This window comes from Dermochelys coriacea, chromosome 1, assembly GCF_009764565.3.
Source record: "Dermochelys coriacea isolate rDerCor1 chromosome 1, rDerCor1.pri.v4, whole genome shotgun sequence".
NCBI lineage: Eukaryota > Metazoa > Chordata > Testudines > Dermochelyidae > Dermochelys > Dermochelys coriacea.
Window position 1 is genome coordinate 134,606,349 of NC_050068.2, and position 19,347 is coordinate 134,625,695.

Here is a 19,347-nt window from a genome sequence, read left to right on the forward strand (position 1 = left end):
TAAAGTGATAAAGAGATTGAAAAGCCTGTGCTTGTAAGAAGCCAGACTATTATTCAGCCATGACAGAGCTGTTTTAGAATCTGGCAAACTCTTGACAGCATGTGAATGATTTTATTCAAAATTTAATGTTTGCCATTGCAACTTTACCGTGATCCACTTTCTACCTTAAGATTAAATTACTCCCTCATGAAACCGTATGAGAGACTTGAAAATTTAGTTTCTAAAGACACAATCAGACTCTTTGGCCCATTTTCTATTATTGTGAAACTGCAACAGAAACAACTAAAGATGGGGGTGCAGAGCCTGATTAACTGATCTTTGCAGCATTAACAACCCTAATGTGAACTTCCTGTTTCTGTTCACTATTTTTCTGCAAGAGAAGTAGCCTGTTGGAATGCTGCATGTAACAGGGTAAGCTGATCTGAGTCATCAATGCTTTCTGAAGTTAAACAAGGCTGTCCAAGCAGAATGGTTAAAGCAGCAGGCCAAATTCTTTTCTGTTACCCCGTGTGCATTTAGAGTAACTCACTCACTTCAACTCCATTGAGTTACTTTGGATTTACGCTGGTGTAGCTGACATCACAATCTGACCCATATCTCAAAGGAGGCAGAGCCAATTTCATTAGCAATTTCAACTACTGAGAGGACGTAGCATGCTTGAGAAATGGGAATGGGGCAGAACTTGTTGTTTAAGCTCTGGAAGGTGGAATAAAAGCTTAAATTAAACTATCCTTGTATATTGCAAAGTGAGGATGACACATGGGAAAGACTCCCTGTCCAATAAATAACGAGGGTAAAAAAAAGGGAACAAAACAAAAGGGAAAGTCCTAGGCTAAGGAAGCTGCACTTCTGTTTAGCAGTGAGTCAAACCATCAGAAAAAAAAAGTCTGACAGTTCAAAAAGAAGATTCTTAAATTAGATATGTAAAGATTCGTAAATTAGATATGCCTAAGAAAAGTTTGCCTGAATAGCAAATGAGTAAGGAGGCTGTGCTAACTAGTCTTTAGGGTTTTGGTGGGGCTAGATAAGTCTTTAGCTCCATCACAGCTTGCTTCAGGCCACTGACTTTGTCTTTAATACAAGTGTTTTACAACTGCTGAAGTGATAGAACAAAAAAATAAAATAAAATGAACATGACCTTATAATGATCTTTTTCTATGATAAGCTATTTACTACAGCCTAATGATTGCAGAGCAATGTTAGCTTTCTTTTTACCTCACCTCATTGTGGCAGATATATTTGAAACTATTTCAGCATAAAAACTGCTAAGGAATTATTTGAACAATTTCAGTGATGGGGAAGTGTTTGCTCTTGACATTTTGCACAGCCTTGTGTGCCAGTCGTTTCCTCCTCCGTTCCCGCCGGAGAGAAGATTTCCCATCTTATTTTACACCAGCCTCCTTTCCTGCAAGGCTCATTCCATGACTATTTCTTTGTGTGGCAGATGAGGGCTGGACGGAATTGCTTCAGGAGCCCATCAGTACACACAGGGTTCACACAGAGTGGCATGAAGTGTTCTCTCCTTCAAGTCCAGGGAGTACAAGACTGTACCTAAAACACAAGCCCAGAGTCCCCTTGGGAAAAGGCAGAACAGCATTAATCACAGTGCCATTTGGCTGCTAAGTGCCATTCTTAAACACCAGCTCCATCATTTTTACCCCATCTTTCTTTTCTTCCATGGACGACTCTTTCTTTTCCCCTCCCTGGATCCATCATCACCTGGTCTTATCCTTTCCTCTCTGCTCAGTTCATCCCTTCTCCACTCCCTCCTGTTGTTTTTCCCCTACACTTGTGTATTCTGTCTTCACCTTTGGAATCTCAGTTTTCCTGAAGGATGAGCATCTTCTGGGCCACAGCAGTAACCTCTATCCCTGACCCTACTTCCCGATAAACTTGGTGGTTACCATGCTATCAGAAGAGGCCATTTCGGGTATAAGCATCCAAGATTTGCCATCCCTGTCAAATTTGGATATCTGCAGGCAAAGACTTCAATAGCAAGTACTGTGTCAAGCCAGATTTTATCTGTAAAAACAAACACACAAATAGAAATGCATTATCCAGCAAATACTTCAATGCTCTCTCATTTTTCGGAGAAAAGAATGCCAAACTGATGAACAATACTCAGCCACAAAACACAATCTGAGATAAAGATGAATGAACAACGCAGAGCTGCTCTCTGCACAACTGCATTGGAACAACACCTAAACCAATTGTTGACCATAAGAGAAGGCAAGTTGGGAATAAATGGTTCATGTTTAGTGAGAAAATAAAATGCCAATATCCTGAAACTTTTACTATTTATTTCCTCAGGTCTTAGATTTTAAGTGGATTTCACTGGGCTCCATTGCTCCTCCTGGAAATGTGGGAATGAGGAGTGTTACTGCCAGACATAATGCATATGTCCTTTACCATTATTCAAGACAGGAAATGCCTCATGGTCTGAAGCAAGGGAACTGGAAGTACATTTCTCGCCTATTTCTATAAACTGACCAAGCATGTGTTAGTGTAAACATCACACACACTGCTGCATTAACCTTCTTTTTCTTCTATCAGATAAGCTGCTAAGAAACCAAGACATTTTCCCAGTGTAACACAGCAGTAATCCCCAGGAGGATGCTCTAAGGAGCTTGTGAGCCAGCTAGGCTGCTGAAGGAGGTTGTAACAGGGAGGGTTCTGAGGAACCAATCCTTCTCCATGTTAGTTGAATCAAATAAATACTAAAATTATTAAAATGTGTTAAAATTACTAACACATAAAATAATATTGCCCATGGTGCATCTTAAAAACCGAATGCCTCCCTGGCAATTCCAAAATGTTAACTACACCTTCTAACAATTTTGCACTGAAGATACCAAAATAAAGTACAGCAGCGATCAAATCTGTTACTGTTACCATCATCTTTATTCCAAAGGGATATCACATCCCCTCAGAACCACAGATCAGAATGCTAAGTGAGGACAGAAAGCACTGAGCACTGAGCAAAGAAATTCTAAATTCTAATCATGCTTCTGCCATTGTCTCACTGGAGGGACCTAGCTAGGCCACTCATCCTTTGTCTCACAGCTTGTTTACATACAGAGTTGTGCTGGTTTAACTCTAGGTGGGATTTTAAACCCATTTGGTTAAAACAGTACAAAAGGCTGTGTGGACACTCTATGGCAGTTTATACTAGGCTTGTTTCAGTTTAGTTTAGGTTGATCAGAAGCAGCTTAGAGCAAAACCAAAATAACATCCTCCTTACCAAATCAATGTGTCCACATAGGAATCCGCACTAAACTGGATTAATTAAAACTGGTGCAACTCTGTACATTTGAAGTTAGTGCACAGAAAAGACCTCAGTTTTCCCATCTGCATGATGGTAATAGTAATACTCCTTGGATTCATGGGGGCTGTGATGCCTCATTAGTTAGGGCCAGTTTTTGCCATCTATATCTTGGTTCCAGGACTACTCATGAAATTAGTCAGTGTGGATAAGGGTGGCAAACTCTGGTTCTTAGGCCTTGTCTGCACACATAAGTATTGGTAGAGTTAAGTGCTATAGCCCCTTTATAAATAATTCCCCTTCCCATATTGAGAATAGCTACACTGCCATAAAACACTTTTATACTGGAATAACTGCATCTGCACTAGGGGTTGTACTGATATAAATATATTAATAAAAAAAAATCTCTGTCCCCTGTCCCCCCCACCAATGGAAATAGTTATACTGGTATAAAAATCTGCATATAGGCCAGGCCTTAATGTTAGTCCAGCACTTGGGAAAATGAAAAATGGTATGTAAGTACTAACTATTATCAAGACATTAATAATGTAATGTGTGAGTAGCAGGATAATTCCAAGAGGCTAGAATCAAAGGCAAAGGGTAAGTATGAGGAAGGATGGGATAGGGCCCAGATTTTGAGACATTATTGCAGTGCAACACCCAATGTGCAAAGCCAAGATCTCTAAAGCATGTGCCCACTGAAAACCTTAGCCATAAAGTCAGATTCACGCCTTGTATAGAAATGGAATCACTGTAATCGTTATTTCACAATAAATCATTTACTGTTACAGCTAATTTGCTTCAGGGCTTGGGGGACTGGAAGGATAAAATAACTTTGCCTATGGCAGTTTTGAGAATTACACAACAGGAAATTCAGTGCTCAGTGACTTGAATAGTAATACTACATTCCAAATACCCCAGAACAAACTGCTGCAATAAGAAGATAAGAACCGTCATACTGGGTCAGACCAATTGGCCATCTAGTCCAGTGTCCTGTCTTCTGACTGTGGCTAATGCCTCGTGCTTCAGAGGGGGTGAACAGAACAGGCAATCATCAAGTGGTTCATCCCTGTCATCCACTCCCAGCTTCTGGCAATCAGAGTCTATGGACATCTAACTCGATTCTTCACAACTGTTTTCAATCATAAAAAGTATTTTAGTGGCCAAAAGGTGTACGTGCAATGTCAGAGGCAACTTATCACACCACCAGCCCAGTTCCCTCTTATGGCTCTTAGAAGTTGCTTGCTTTCTTGTTCTGCCCATTGCAGTTGGTCTCCTATTCCAACATGTCCTTTCCAGCCTCACTTACACCCTCACGTTCCCATCCCTCCACTCAACTTCCACATGCCTCACAATCCTACCCTCCCTGCTGTTCAGAGATTTGTGGATGCTCAGAAATTCCCATGGTCAGGCCTTTCACCAATGACACTAGCAGAAATACAGTTGACTGAGCATAGCCTTTCCCTCTAACTCAGTTCAGGCTTATACTGTAAAATCTGGAGAGACTTTGGAAGTAAACATATCACATTTGGCATAGCCAGCTTCTGTTTTCCTGATTAAACAGTTTACATAACACTCTTCAGTCTGAAGTCAGAGATCTGTGTTTGCAACAGATTTTAAATCAGAACTCCCTCTCTTCTGTTTTCCCAACTACATTGCTGGACTCAGATATATCCAAAGCAAAATAAATCTGAGGGTAAAAAGCACTGAAACTGTTGCTTTAGCTTACAAAAGTATTTTAGGGTTTCTGACTGCACAGTTCACAGCCAGCACATGTGCCCTACATATTCAGGCCTCCTCACTTCCTCTAATAGCTTCCCAGACACTTAGGAAACAAAGCAATTGAAAAAGGGGCTGACGGTTTCAAACTTCCTTTTGACAGCCAGATTCTGTCTGCGTAACACATTAGAGATTTATATGAGGTACATATGCACCAGCCTAACTACTCAATGCAGTAATGCCGCATCAGGCTCACACTGGTGTGATTTACTCTGGTAGCTTCCTCGGGTAGTCACACCAGGGCAGCAAATCTACACTGTGGGGTTGCATTGGTGCAGATACAGGGATGCAAACAATAACAAGGCCTCAACTCCTTAAGTAAGTCAATGGAAGTGTTTGAGGAGTAAGATAGGAACAAAGGAATTGCCAGATTGAATCAGACCCGAGGTTCAGCTAGTCCAATATCCAGTCTCTGACAGTGGCCAGCACGAGATGCCTCAGCGGAAGGTAAGAACCCTGTGGTAGGCAGATGGGGGATAATCCGTCTCCACATTATATCTCCTCTTGATCTCTAATAATTAAAGCTAGGCTTAATCCCTGAAATGTGTGGTGTAATATCTCTTCAAAAAATGTTATTAGCAATAAAGTCTAAATATTCTTAAGAATGTCAGACTTGCCATACTGGGTCAGACCAATGGTCCACTGATCCCAGTATCTTGTCTTCTGACAGCAGCCAATGCCAGATGCTTCAAAGGCAATGAACAGAAGAGGGCAGTTATCAAGTGATCCTTCCCCTGTCATTCAGTCCTAACATCTCACAGTCACAGGGTTAGGGACACCCAGAGAATGGGGTTGCATCCCTGACCATCTCACTCCAGGTTTGTATTCCAATCTTTTTTTTAAAAGGAATCTATTTCCCCAATTTCTATCATTCTGAGATAATCTAGGTGATTGTCATAGTAACATCTGACAGCAAAGGTGGAGAGGGAGTTGACAAACTTCAGGCTTCTCTACAGTCCCCTCTGATCGAAATTAATAAAACTGTTCTGGATTAAAGTATAAATGTTTGTACACTGATTAAACAGGAAATCATGCAGTTTCACCTCCCAATATCTCTCCCTTCCCAGCATTGGAAAAGGTGACCCATGCCAACAAGAGGTGATCCAGAAACTTGTGGCTGACTAACTCAAGACAATTCAATGCCAAACCCCAGTGGACGTGAAACCAGTCAACTGTATCACAGGCCCATCATGACATTGTTTTAAAGTGGTCAACATATGCTGGGTAAAAAAGCGAAAGCATTTTGCTGCCTCTAAAAAGTATACTTTAAGAAAAGAAAATGTACAAGATTAGCAAGTTTGTACCTTTAATATAAGTATCCAAGCTGCAGCATGCAACCTGTTTTCTCATTTCAGAAATAAAATGATATTTTTAGAGTAAGTAGTACAAAGAACCAATAATTTAGAGTATAAGTTGTTCTCTTTGGAGGGGGTGGGGGAAAAGGAGAGGTATTTTGGTGCTATACAAAAGATTGCAATAGATCTGTTGCAGGATGTTTTCCCCTAAAAATAACTGGTGTGCCCTGTGTTTTAATCTTTTTGTATATAAAGGGCCCAATCGAGCAGGGCACTGAACACCTTAAACTCTTGAGCACACTCAGCATTGCCCAGGAGAAGGCCTAAAGTTTGTACAACAGCAAAAGCAGAAAAAAGAGTCCAACACTGCAAACGTTTACCAACCCCGCTGTAGCCGAAACCCAAAAAAGGAAGCCTTATTTCATTTCCATGAACCACTTTTAAGAAAGCAGAGAGCCATGCAACTTGCTGGCACTGAGCAATATTCTGGAGAAAGCTCACTCAGTGCTTTCCTAACGATAACAGGCACCTATTTGCTTTGAAGCAGCTGCGATCCTTGTTGAAATACATCTTTAAAAACAGGAAGCTGTATAATTATGATTTCCTAGCAACCTCGCCCTTTCTTGCGAACCAGGCGCTGGCTACATGCCATTTGCTTTGATTCAAACCCAACTGTTATCAAACTCAGGTATTTCCTATTTTCCCTCAAACATATACAGCAAGCGCTTAGAAACAACTTTTCTCAGATTGATTAACTCATCCCTGGGCAGGAGCAGAGCATATTAAAGCCTTAGAAATATGACACTTGAGAGACTTTAGTATTTATAACTTGAGTCTGTTTGTGTTTTGTTTTTATGAGGGGGAGGGGAGATCTTTTGCACTATGCAAATATTATCCTAGCTGAAAATACCAGAAAACTGCTGAGAATGTATTTACAGGAATGACAGCAGAGACAGCATTTGTAACTGTGTAAGCAATAAGTAGACTCCTAGTACATTAGTACTTAGAAGAAAGGCCTCGCTGTACAAGAGTGCAACAGACTTGCTGCTGGAGGAGTTATAGGATGTATAATTGGTTTTAAGAAATATTTAATCCCTTATCTAAAGAAATCTTACCAGTAAGATAAACTGAAATTGTGACTGCTCCGTGTTGTTGCCTGCTACTTTTTTATAATATGAGTCAGGTAAGTAATGGCATGCTCCACATAGTCATCACACCTACCATCCTCAGAATCCTGAAGCCAGCCCTGTACACGTGTGAACCATGGCAGACAGGAGAGGGGGGACATTTAGGGCGGGGGAAGGAGAGTCCTGAAAAAGCTGTTTGGCAGGCCCACCCAGAAATGTGAAGACATTCCTTCTCCAAGTGTGTCACTGCATTGAGAGAAGAGGACATCTCTCCAGTGCCAACAGAGGAGTTTTCCATAGAGGGTGAGACACAAGACAAGGCCCAGGATGGGATCACAGTGTTATCACTTTGTTTCCAACATTTGTGAGGTGATCCTGAGGCAGCGATGGGAGAATGAGAAGACATTGGGGATTACACCTAAAATAGCACTCATTTGGCTTTTATTTGCAAGCTAAGGGACAGATTTTTCCAATATTATTCATGTTGAGTAGTATCCAGTCAAAGTAAAAAAAGAATTGGATATTTATATGGATTGCAAGACCACAGTGGCTGAACTGGAGGACCTAAGGGAGACACAGAGGTACATAGATGAGTCTTTCTGGGACACAGTCACCCCTCCACCCCCCATCTGACAGCATCTGTGCTGTTGAGGAGGATGAAAGCTTTGGGGAAGGAGAACATCAAAGTGGAGCGGAGGGAAACGACCCCATAGTTGGGATCCTCCTTCCAGATGATGTCTAGGTATCCTCGCAAACTGAGGACACCTCTCCGGGGAAGAGAATCCCAATTATTAGAAAGAGACAGGGAATAGTAATAGGAGATTCAATCATTAGAAATATAGATAGCTGGATTTGTGATGACCAGGAGAATTGCTTGCAGGGTGCAAAAATTGCCGATAGACTTAGGGGCAGTGAAGGGGATGACCAGGTGATCACGGTGCACGTAGGTACCAGTGACATAGGGAAAGGTAGGAGACAGGTCCTGGAGGCCAAATTTAGGCTTCTAGGTAAGAGATTAAAGTAGCATTCTCTGAAATGCTTCCAGTTCCATGCACAGGGCCAGTTAGATAGGCAGAACTGCAGGGTCTCAATGATGAATGAGACAATAGTGTAGGAAGGTGAGTTTTAGGTTTATTAGGAACTGGGGAACCTTTTGGGAAAGGATGAGCCTATACAGGAAGGATGAGCTACACCTAAACCAAAATGGAACCAGATAGCTGGTGCGTAAAATTAAAAAGGTCATAGATGAGTTTTCAAACTAAGGGCTGGAGAAAAGCTGATAGGTACAGAGGAGTATGTGGTTCAGACAGAGACATCCCACATGGGGGATCTATTAATGGGGATTCTTTACTTCTCTAGAATGGGGATTCTCTAGTAAAGAGGACAGGATAGAAGTTTATAAATTACAGATATGAACTGAAGAGAAAGAGTAAAATGAAAAAAAGAGTCCTGTTCAGTTATATCATATGAAGGCAGACAACTAAAAAGTGACAAATTTTATAAGTGCTTGTATACAAATGCTAGAAGTCTAAATACTAAAATGGGTGAACTTGAGTGCCTGGTATTTAAATTGGGCTATTGATATAATAGGTACCACAGAAACTTGGTGGAATGATGACAATCAATGGGCCATGGTAATACCAGGATATAAAATATATAGGAATGACTGAGTAGGTTATTCTGGTGGGGGAGTGGCACTATATGTGAAAGAAAGCATACAGTCAAATATAGCAAAAACCTTAAATGAATCAAACTGTACCATAGAATCTCTATGGATAGAAATTCCATGCTTGAATAATAAGAGTATAGCAGTAGGAATATACTACAAACCACCTGACCAGGATGGTGATGATGATTGTGAACTACTCCGGGTGATTAGAGAGGCTATAAAAATAAAAAATTCAATAATAGTGGGAGATTTCAACTATCCCCATATTGACTGGGTACATGTCACTTCAGGATAGGATGCAGAAATAAAAGTTCTAGACACCATTAATGACTGCTTCTTGGAGCAGCTAGTCCTGGAATCCACAAGAGGAGAGGCAATACTTGATTTAGTCCTAAGTGGAGCACAGGATCTGGTCCAAGAGGTGGATATAGCTGAACTGCTCAGTAATAGCAACCATAATGTAATTAAATGCTACATCCTTGTAGGGGGACTACCAAAGAAGCCCACCACAGTAGCATTTAACTTCAGAAAGGGAACTACACAAAAATTAGGAAGCTAATTAAATGGAAATCTAAAGGTACAGCCCCCAAAGTGAAATACCTGCATGCTGCATGGAAGCTTTTAAAAAACACCATTGGGAGGCTCAAATTAAATGTATATACCAAATTTAAAAAGAAATAGTAAGAAGATTAAAAAAATCCACCATGGCTAAACTACAGAGTAGAAGAGGCTGTTAGAGGCAAAAAGGCATCCTTTAAAAATTGGAAGTCAAATCCTACTGAGGAAAATAGAAAGGAACATAAACACTGGCACATCAAGTAGAATTAGGCTCAAGGAAGACAAAGCCACTGCAGAGAAGTGAAATAAATTCTTTGCAACCATTTTGACTGCAGAGGATTTGAGGGAGATTCCCATTCTTTTTAGGTGACAAATCAGAAGAACTGTTCCAGACTGAGCTGTCAATTAGAGGCTGTTTTGGAATAAATTGATAAATAAAACGATCAGAAAATGCCAGGACTAGATAGTATTCACCCAACAGTTCTGAAGTAACTCAAATATGATATTGCAGAACTACTAACTGTGGTATGTAACCTATGACTTAAATCTGCTTCTGTACCAGATGACTGGACGATAGCTAATGTGACACCAATTTTTTAAAAAGTCTCCAGAGGCAATACTGATGCTCAAATAAATTTGTTAGTCTCTAAGGTGCCACAAGTACTCCTTTTCTAATTACAGGTGAGTAAGCCTGACTTCAGTACCAGGCAAATTGGTTGACATAATAGTAAAAAACAGAATTGTCAGACACATAGATGAACATAATTTGTTGGGGAAGAGCCAACATGGCTTTTGTAAAGGGAAATCATGCCTCACCAACCTACTAGCATTCTTTAAGGAGAGTCAACAAACATGGACAAGGGTGATCCAGTGGATATAGAGTACTTGGATTTCCAGAAAGCCTTTGACTGGGTCCCTCACCCAAAGCTCTTAAGCAAAGTAAGCAGCTATGGGAAAAGAAGGAAGGTCCTGTCACGGATCAGATCATGGTTAAAAGACAGGAAAGGGTAGGAATAAATGGTCAGTTTTCAGAATGGAGAGAAGTAAATAGTCGTATCTTGAAGGGATCTGTAGTGGGACCACTGCTGTTCAACATATTAATAGATCGGGAAACAGTGAGATGGCAAAGTTTGCAGATGACACAAGACTACTAAAGATAGTTATGTGCAAAGCAAACTGCGAAGAGTTACAAAGGGATCTTACAAAACTGGGTGACTGGACAACAAAATGGCAGATAAAATTCAATGTTGATAAGTACAAAGTAATGCACAATGGAAAAATAATCCCAACCAAAATACAAAATGATGGGGTCTAAATTAGTTGTTACTATTCAAAAAAGAGATCTTGGAGTCATTGTGGATAGTTAATTGACATGTAGTGGCAGTCAAAAAAGCTAACAGGATATGAGGAAGCATTAGGAAAGGGACAGACAATAAGACAGTAAATATCACAACGCCATTATCTAAATCCTAAATTATCTAAAGGTAGGCTCACACCTTGAATAGTGCATGCACTTCTGACTACCCCATCTCAAAAAAGATATATTTATAGGCAGCTGGTGACCCGGCTGTTGGGGGAGGCTAACCCCTGGGCCCTCCCTTTGTGCCCGAGGCCCTTCCCCTTCCTTTCCAGTCTCCCACCTTCACAGGAGCCCAGAGCACTTCCACCTCGGCCCGAACGCTGGGTGGTCAGGTGATGTGGCCAAGGGCAGCACAGCCCCAGCGCCAGCCGCCCAAGTCCCTGTGGCAGGCAGGCAGGCCGGCCAGCTCCAGCTCTGGCCCCAGGTAGCCATGGCCAGGGCAGAACTCAGGAAACTGCAGGAGGGGTCTGGGGATGGGGTCATGCCAGTCTGTTCGGGGAGGCACAGGCTCCCCAGCCTATGATATCTGCTGCCCATGGATATATTAGAAAAGGAAAACATACAGAGAAGGCAACAAAAATGATAAAGGCTATGGAAAAGCTTCCATATGAGAAGAGATTAAAAAGATTGAGACTATTCCGTTTGGAGGAGAGACTAAAGGGGAATATGGTAGACTAAGGGTCTATAAAATTATAAATGGTGTGGTAAAAGTGAATAAGGAAGTGTTATTTAGCCTTTTCCGTAACAAAAGAACCAGGGGCCACCTGATGAATTCCATAGGCAGTAGGTTTAAAACAAGCAAAAGGAAATACTTCTTCACACAAGGCACAGTCAACCTGTGGAATTTGTTGCCAGGGGATGTTGTGAATGGCTAATAGCCATTGATGGACCTATCCTCCATGAATTTATCTAATTCTTTGGATGTTGTGAAAGCCAAAAGTATAATGGATTAGTAAAACCACTCTCATTGTGAACAAAAGTGGCCTTAATTCAATTTAGCTTAATTCACTTCCAATAAGAAGTAATTATTTGGGATGAAATCACTTTTATTCTGGATTAGTGGCCACACACAGAGAGCTAGAATGGAATAGTTTATTCTGCAATAGCTATTCTGGTTAATTTCCACACATAGGCAAGCCCCGCGTGCATTCTGTATCACAAAGGACCTGATCAGAGGACACATTGAACACCCTCAGCTCCCATTAAGCCCTGGTCTACACTACGGGGTTAGGTCGAATTTACCCGCGTTAGGTCGATTTTAAAATGAATGTGTCTACACAACCAACCCCATTCCGTCAACCTAAAGGGCTCTTAAAATCTACTTCTGTACTCCTCCCCAGCAAGGGGAGTAGCACTAAAATCAACCTTGCTGGGTTGAATTTGGGGTAGCACAGATGCAATTTGACGGTATTGGCCTCCAGGAGCTATCCCAGAGTGCTCCAATGTGACCGCTCTGGACAGCAATTTGAACTCCGATGCACTAGCCAGGTACACAGTAAAAGCCCCAGGAAATTCTGAATTTCATTTCCTGTTTGGTCAGTGTGGCGAGCTCAGCAGCACAGGTCACCATGCAGGCTCCCCAGAATCGCAAACGAGCTCCAGCATGGAGTGAATGGGAGACACTGGATCTGATTGCTGTATGGGGAGAAGAATCTGTGTGGGCAGAACTCTGATCAAAAAGAAGAAATGCTAATATATATGCCAAAATTGCACAGGGCATGGTGGAGAGAGGCTACAACAGGGACACACAGCAGTGCTGCGTGAAAGTTAAGTTCAGGCAAGCCTACCAAAAGACAAAGGAGGCAAATGGTTGCTCTGGTCAGAGCCCCATACATGCCGTTTCTATGAACAGCTGCATGGCATTCTAGGAGGGGACACTACCACTACCCCATCACTGTCTGTGGGCACCTGCAAGGGGGGAGTCTCATGCAACAGGGAGGAGGATTTTGTGGATGAGGAAGAGGAGGAGGAGGAGGAGGGAGAATGTGCAGCAGCCAAGTGGTGAATCCATTCTCCCCGGCAGTCAGAACCTTTTCATCACCCCGGAGCCAATACCCTCCCAAGACGGGATCCCCGACCCTGAAGCCAGAGAAGGCACCTCTGGTGAGTACACATTTGTAACTACAGTACAGGGTTTAAAAGCAATAGTGTTTAATGTTTGATTTGCCCTGAAGAATTGGGATGCATTCACGACCAGTACAGCTACTGGAAAAGTCTGTTATGTGTCTAGGGATGGAATCCTCCAGGGACATCTCCAAGAAGCTCTCCTGGAGGTACTCTGAAAGCCTTTGCAGAAGGTTTCTGGGAAGGGCTGCCTTATTTCGTCCTCCACGGTGGGACACTTTACCACGCCAAGCCAGTAGCAAGTAGTTGGAATCATTTCAGCACAAAGCATGGCAGCGAATGGTTCTGGGTTTTGGTCACATTCAAGCAACATTCGGTCTTTATCTTTCTGTGTTATCCTCAGGAGAGCGATATCATTCATGGTCACCATGGGAGTTGAAATAGGGGAATTTTTGTAAGGGAACAGTAAAAGGACCCCGTTCATGCTGGGTTGTTTGCGCTTGGCTAAAAGGGATCATCCCAAAGAATAGCTATGCGGCGGGGAGAGGGGTGAAGGGATCATCCCAGAGAATAGCCATGCAGTGGGGTGGGGGGAAGGTGTGTGCTACACATCCACCCGAAAACCACAGTCCCTCCTTTTAAATGTGAACCCAACCGGCATTGCTTGCTATGGAAAAGGAGGGCGCTGCAGTTTGAAACCATTCCCACATGTTATGAAGGTGGAAGAAGCCAACCCCACCTACCAAAAGGCTTACCATGGCTGCCTGGAAACCAAATTCTGTTGCCCAGCCGTGTGTGATGTGGCACCATACTGGCAGGCGCTCAATATAAAAGGCAAAATGCAACCTTGTACCTAAAGCACATGTGCTGTGCACCGTGAATTGCTTGATTCACTGTGAAAAAGTCTCCCTTTTGTTCTCAGAAATGTATCATCTTAAATTTTACTCTCCCTTTTTATCCCCCCCCGAGGTGCAAATGTTTCTATGTTCCCCCTATCATCTCAATCCCTGAGGTTATCGCAGATTAGAAGGCAAAAAAAACTGCACTTGCGATGACATGTTTTCCGAGCTCATGCAGTCCTCCCACACTGATAGGGCAGAGCTGAATGCATGGAGGCATTCAGTGGCAGAGGCCAGGAAAGCATTAAGTGAGCGTGAAGAGCAGAGGCAGGAGGCGATCCTGAGGCTAATGGAGCAAACGGACATAATGAAGCATCTATTGGAGTTGCAGGAAAGCCAACAAGAGTACAGACCCCCACTGCATCCATTGTATAACCGCCTGCCCTCCTCCCCAAGTTCCATATCCTCCTCACCCAGACGCCCAAGAACATGGTGGGGGTTGGCTCTGGGCACCCAGCCACTCCACTCCAGAGGATGGCCCAAGCAAAAGAAGGTTGTCATTCAACAGTTTTGATTTGTAGTGTGGCAACAATAAGCAATGTGGCCTTGTCCTTCCCTCCTCCCGCACCCTGCCCCACCTGGGCTACCTTGTCAGTTATCTCACTTTTTTTTTTTAATTAATAAAAAAAAATGCATGGTTTCAAAACAATAGTTACTTTATTTCCTTTGTAAGCTGTGATCGAAGGGGGGAGGGTGGTTGGCTTACAGGGAATTTGCAGCAAGAAGAAACATACACAGCTGTCACACCATAGTCTGGCCAGTCATGAAACTGGTTTTCAAAGCCTCTCTGATGTGCAGTGTGCCTAGCTGTATTCTTCTAATCATCCTGGTGTCTGGCTGCTCAAAATTGGCCGCCAGGCGATTTGTCTCAACCTCCCACCCCTCCATAAACATCTCCCTCTTACCCTCACAGATATTATGAAGCACACAGCAAGCAGCAATAACAATGGGAATGTTGGTTGCGCTGAGGTCTAACCTAGTCAGCAAACAGCACGAGCAAGCTTTTAAATATCCAAAAGCACATTCTACCACTATTCTGCACTTGCTCAACCTATAGTTGAACTGCTCCTTACTATTGTCCAGGCTGCCTGTGTACGGTTTTATGAGCCATGGGAGCAGGGGTAGGCTAGGTCCCCAAGGATGACTATTGGCATTTCAACATCCCCAGTGGTAATTTTCTGGTCTGGGAAGTAAGTCCCTTCTTGCAACTGCTTGAACATCCCTGAGTTCCTAAAGATGTGAGCGTCATGCACTTTTCCCGGCCATCTCATGTTGATGTCGGTGAAACGTCCCTTGTGATTCACCAGTGCTTGCAGCATCATTGAGAAGTACCCCTTGCAGTTTACGTACGGGTTGGCAAGGTGGTCTGGTGCCAAGATTGGGATATGTGTACCGTCTATCACTCCACCACAGTTAGGGAATCCCATTGCAGCAAAGCCATCCAGTATGACCTGCACATTTCCCAGAGTCACTACCCTTGATAGCAGAACGTCAGTGATTGCATTGGCTACTTGGCTCACAGCAGTCCCCACAGTAGACTTGCCCAGTCCAAATTGATTCCCGACTGACCGGTAGCAGTCAGCCATTGCAAACTTCCACAGGACTATCGCCACTCGCTTCTCAGCTGTCAGGGCAGCTCTCATCTTGGTATTCCTGCGCTTTAGGGTGGGGGAAAGCAACTCACAAAGTTCAAGGAAAGTGGCCTTATGCATGCAAAAGTTTCGCAGCCACTGTGAATCATCCCATACCTGGAACACTATGCGGTCCCACCAGTCTGTGCTTGTTTGCCGGGCTCAGAATCAACATTGTACTGTATCAACCAGCCTCACTGACACCATGATATCCCAATTGTCACAGCCTGTGCTTTCAGGAATGCCTGTGTCCATGTCCTCATCACAATTGTCCTCATGCTGGCATCTCTTAGCCTGGTTCTGCACATACTCCAGGATAACATGCGAGGTGTTTACAATGCCCACAACAGCAGCGGTGAGCTGAGCGGGCTCCATGCTTGCCATGATATGGTGTCTGCATGGGTAACCCAGGAAAAAAGGTGCGAAATGATTGTCTGCCATTGCTTTCATGGAGGGAGGGAGAGGGAGAGAGGGGTGACTGATGACATGTACCCAAAACCACCCTCGACAATGTTTTTGCCCCATCAGGCATTGGGAGCTTAACCGAGAATTCCAGGGGGAAGCGGAGACTGTGGAAACTGTGGGATAGTTACCACAGTGCACTGCTCTGTAAGTCGATGCTAGCCACGGTATTGAGGACACACTCTGCTGACTTAATGTGCTTAGTGGGGATATACACAATCGACTGTATAAAATCGATTTCTAAATATTGACTTCTATAAAATCAACCTAATTTCGTAGTGTAGACATACCCTAAGTGGAGCAGGCTAAGCAGCTTGCAGGAGGCATTTGGCACCTAACAGAATCTGACTCATAGTGCAGATCCCAAACCATATGTTCCCAAACCATTTGTTCATGCAAGTTACTGTGATAGCATACAGAAATGCCTAACAACCTATTGTAATCTGCTCAGAAATACCATACCATTAAAGGTGAAAGGGCTTTGTGGCAATGAGGGCAAACTAGGCATGTTCTCCTTTGGCAATAGACAGCTGCCCGACATATGCATCTCTGATAAATACTAGCTTTGCTTTCTCTTTCGTCCATTGCTTTGGATATGAATTAATTAGCATAGATGTAATACACAAATGAAAGTCATCCTGCCAGTCTGCATGGTAGAATTCTCTCTCAGGCTTATCTATACTATGGATGAAATTCTGAAACTTCCACTGAATTCAATGGGGCTAGGGTTTCAGATGCTTGTGGCTCTGTGTACGTCCAAGGCTATGATCTTTGAGGGTAACCCTCCTGGATTTCATTGCAACAATAGGGTTTGAGTAGAGCTAGGCAGGAACTGGCTTTTCTGTCCCACAAGAATCTGAGATTTCCAGAAATGTTCCCATTCTGAACTATGACAAAAAGTCAAAAACTCAGAAATGTTCGCAAAATTTTGACATGAAAAACATTCCAATTCAGATCAGAAGTTTTCATATCTAACCTTTTTAAAAAACATTTTTAATAATTTTGTTATTAAACCATCAATTTGTAAGCATGATAATAGAGGACAATAGGGTTATAAGGAATAGCGAGGATGGATTTTTCAGAACAAATCATGCCAAACCAACCTAATTTACTTCTTTGTTAGGGCTATTGACCTAGTAGATGGGGAGAAGCAGTAGTCATGATTTAATCTTGATTTTACTAAGGCTTTTCATACAGTCCCACGTGACATTCTTGAGAGCAAACTAGGGAAATGTGGTCTAAATGACTTTACTATAAGGTAGGTGAACAATTTGTTGACAGAACATACTCAAAGAGTAGTTATCAATGGTTCACTGTCAAACTGAGAGGATGTATCTAATGCATTTCACAGGGGTTAGTACTAGTCAATATTTTCAATAATGACTTGGATAATTGAGTGGAGAATATGTTATGAAATCTGCAGATGACTCCAAGCTGGAAGGGGTTGCAAGCACTTTGGAAGATAGGTTTAGAATTCACAGTGACCTTGACAAATGAGAGAATTGGTCTTTAATTAACAAGATGAAAATTCAGTAAAGAGAAGTGCCAAGTACTTTACTTAGGAAGGAAAAAATCAAATGCACAACTATGAAATGGAGAGGAGATGACTAGGTGTTGTGCTGCTGAAAAGGATTTGGAGGTTGTAGTGGATCACATATTGAATGTGAGTCAACAATATGATGCAGTTGCTAAAAAGGCTAATATTATTCTGGGGTGTATTAACAGGAACATCCTACGTAAGAGCTGGGAGGTAACTGTTCTACTCTACTTGGCACTGATAATGTCTCAGCTAGAATACTATGTCCAATTCTGGGTGCCGCACTTCAGGAAAGATGTGAACAAATTGGATAGAGTCCAAAGGAGAGCAACAAAAGATGTCAGAAAACCTGATATATGAAGAAAGGGGGGAAAAGTAGGCATGTTTAATCTTGAGAAAAGAAGATTGAGCGGGGACCGGATTACAGGCTTTAGGTAGGTTAGGGATTATAATAAAGAGGACAATGATCAATTGTTCTTGGTATCCACTGAAGGTAGGACAAAAAATAAAGGGCTTAATCTGCAGCAAGGGAGTTTTAGGTTCGATAGTATGGAATACTTTCCAACTATAAGGTTAGTTAAGCTCTGAAATAGGCTTCCAAAAGAGATTGTGGGATCCCCATCAGTGGAGGTTTTTAAGTATAGGTTGGACAAACACTTGTCAGAGATGGTCTAGCTTTACTTGGTCCTGCCACAGCATGGGGGGGAGAGGGGTGGACTTGTTGACCTTTGAAGGTCTCTTCTGGCCCCACTTTTCTAAGATTCTTTGATTTTTAGTATAAATGAAGTTAAATTTCAAAACAAGAAGTCATTTCAAACCAAACCAAGAAACAAAAACTTTGAATTTATAAAATATTGAAAGGAAACTCTTTTTCTTCATTTTTTGTTCAAGAAATGTGTCAAATCTGACCCTTTCCCATGACCCATTTCAGTTTTGATGAATCAATATTTTTTAATGAAAAATGTCTTGTTGAAAAATTCCTGATCAGCTCTAGTAGCTGAGATATAGTACATACAATTTCACTGGGTTCTGCCCACGCCTGTCCACTGGGAGTGGGGGCTAAATCTATAGACCCCTCGAATGCCATTTTTCAGAGTACACGCCATACATGCTAAAACTTAAGGGGATTAATTTGTGTAGATTTTTCCATTTTCAATGTTAGGCATATGGATTCTAATGTGAAAGTGATGACTAGAAATAGACTCGAGCCATGAAATTCAAATCCTGATCCAGATTTCAAACCTTCCAAGTTTGGAAGTGTTTGGATAATAAAGAGAGAATAGCTGTGAAATTAAGACCAAGATCCGGGTTCTGATTTCAAGCCCCTCATTTCTGTGTTTCAGGTCCAGGGTTTCAGTGCAGGTCCAACAGACGACAAGGTATGCAAGTACATTAGATAGTAGGGATGTGCAAGCCAGTTTCGTTAAAATAAGATAATTGTTTCTGATTTGTTTGATTATTTAAAAAAGGTCCAGAGGCCTCAGCAGTTCAGATAAGCTTTTGATATCTGTCTAGATTTTTAGATGCTTAACCATTCCAAAGCTTTGGAGGATTGCCTGTTGCTACTAGATACACCACACACCATTGTTACTTTATGAGACATGTGACTGAAGATCAAGAATCTTCGACCACCTGACTAGTTCAGATCTTCCTTGTAATTGCCCTTCTTAAAGTATTATCATTTTTATCAAATATTCTGGGTAA

General features: G+C 42.3%; 1 long non-coding RNA gene across 2 annotated transcripts; it reads left to right on the forward strand.

The window, feature by feature from the left end:
• Nucleotides 1-5,147: 5,147 nt before the first annotated feature.
• Nucleotides 5,148-12,818, forward strand: LOC119849882. 2 transcript variants are annotated; one of them, XR_006277407.1, is made up of 3 exons: nucleotides 5,148-5,488; nucleotides 6,109-6,265; nucleotides 12,766-12,818. It is a non-coding gene; the product is annotated as an uncharacterized LOC119849882 (long non-coding RNA). The 2 variants fall into 2 exon arrangements; XR_006277403.1 differs by lacking the exon at nucleotides 12,766-12,818 and having other exon boundaries at nucleotides 6,109-6,414.
• Nucleotides 12,819-19,347: the final 6,529 nt, after the last annotated feature.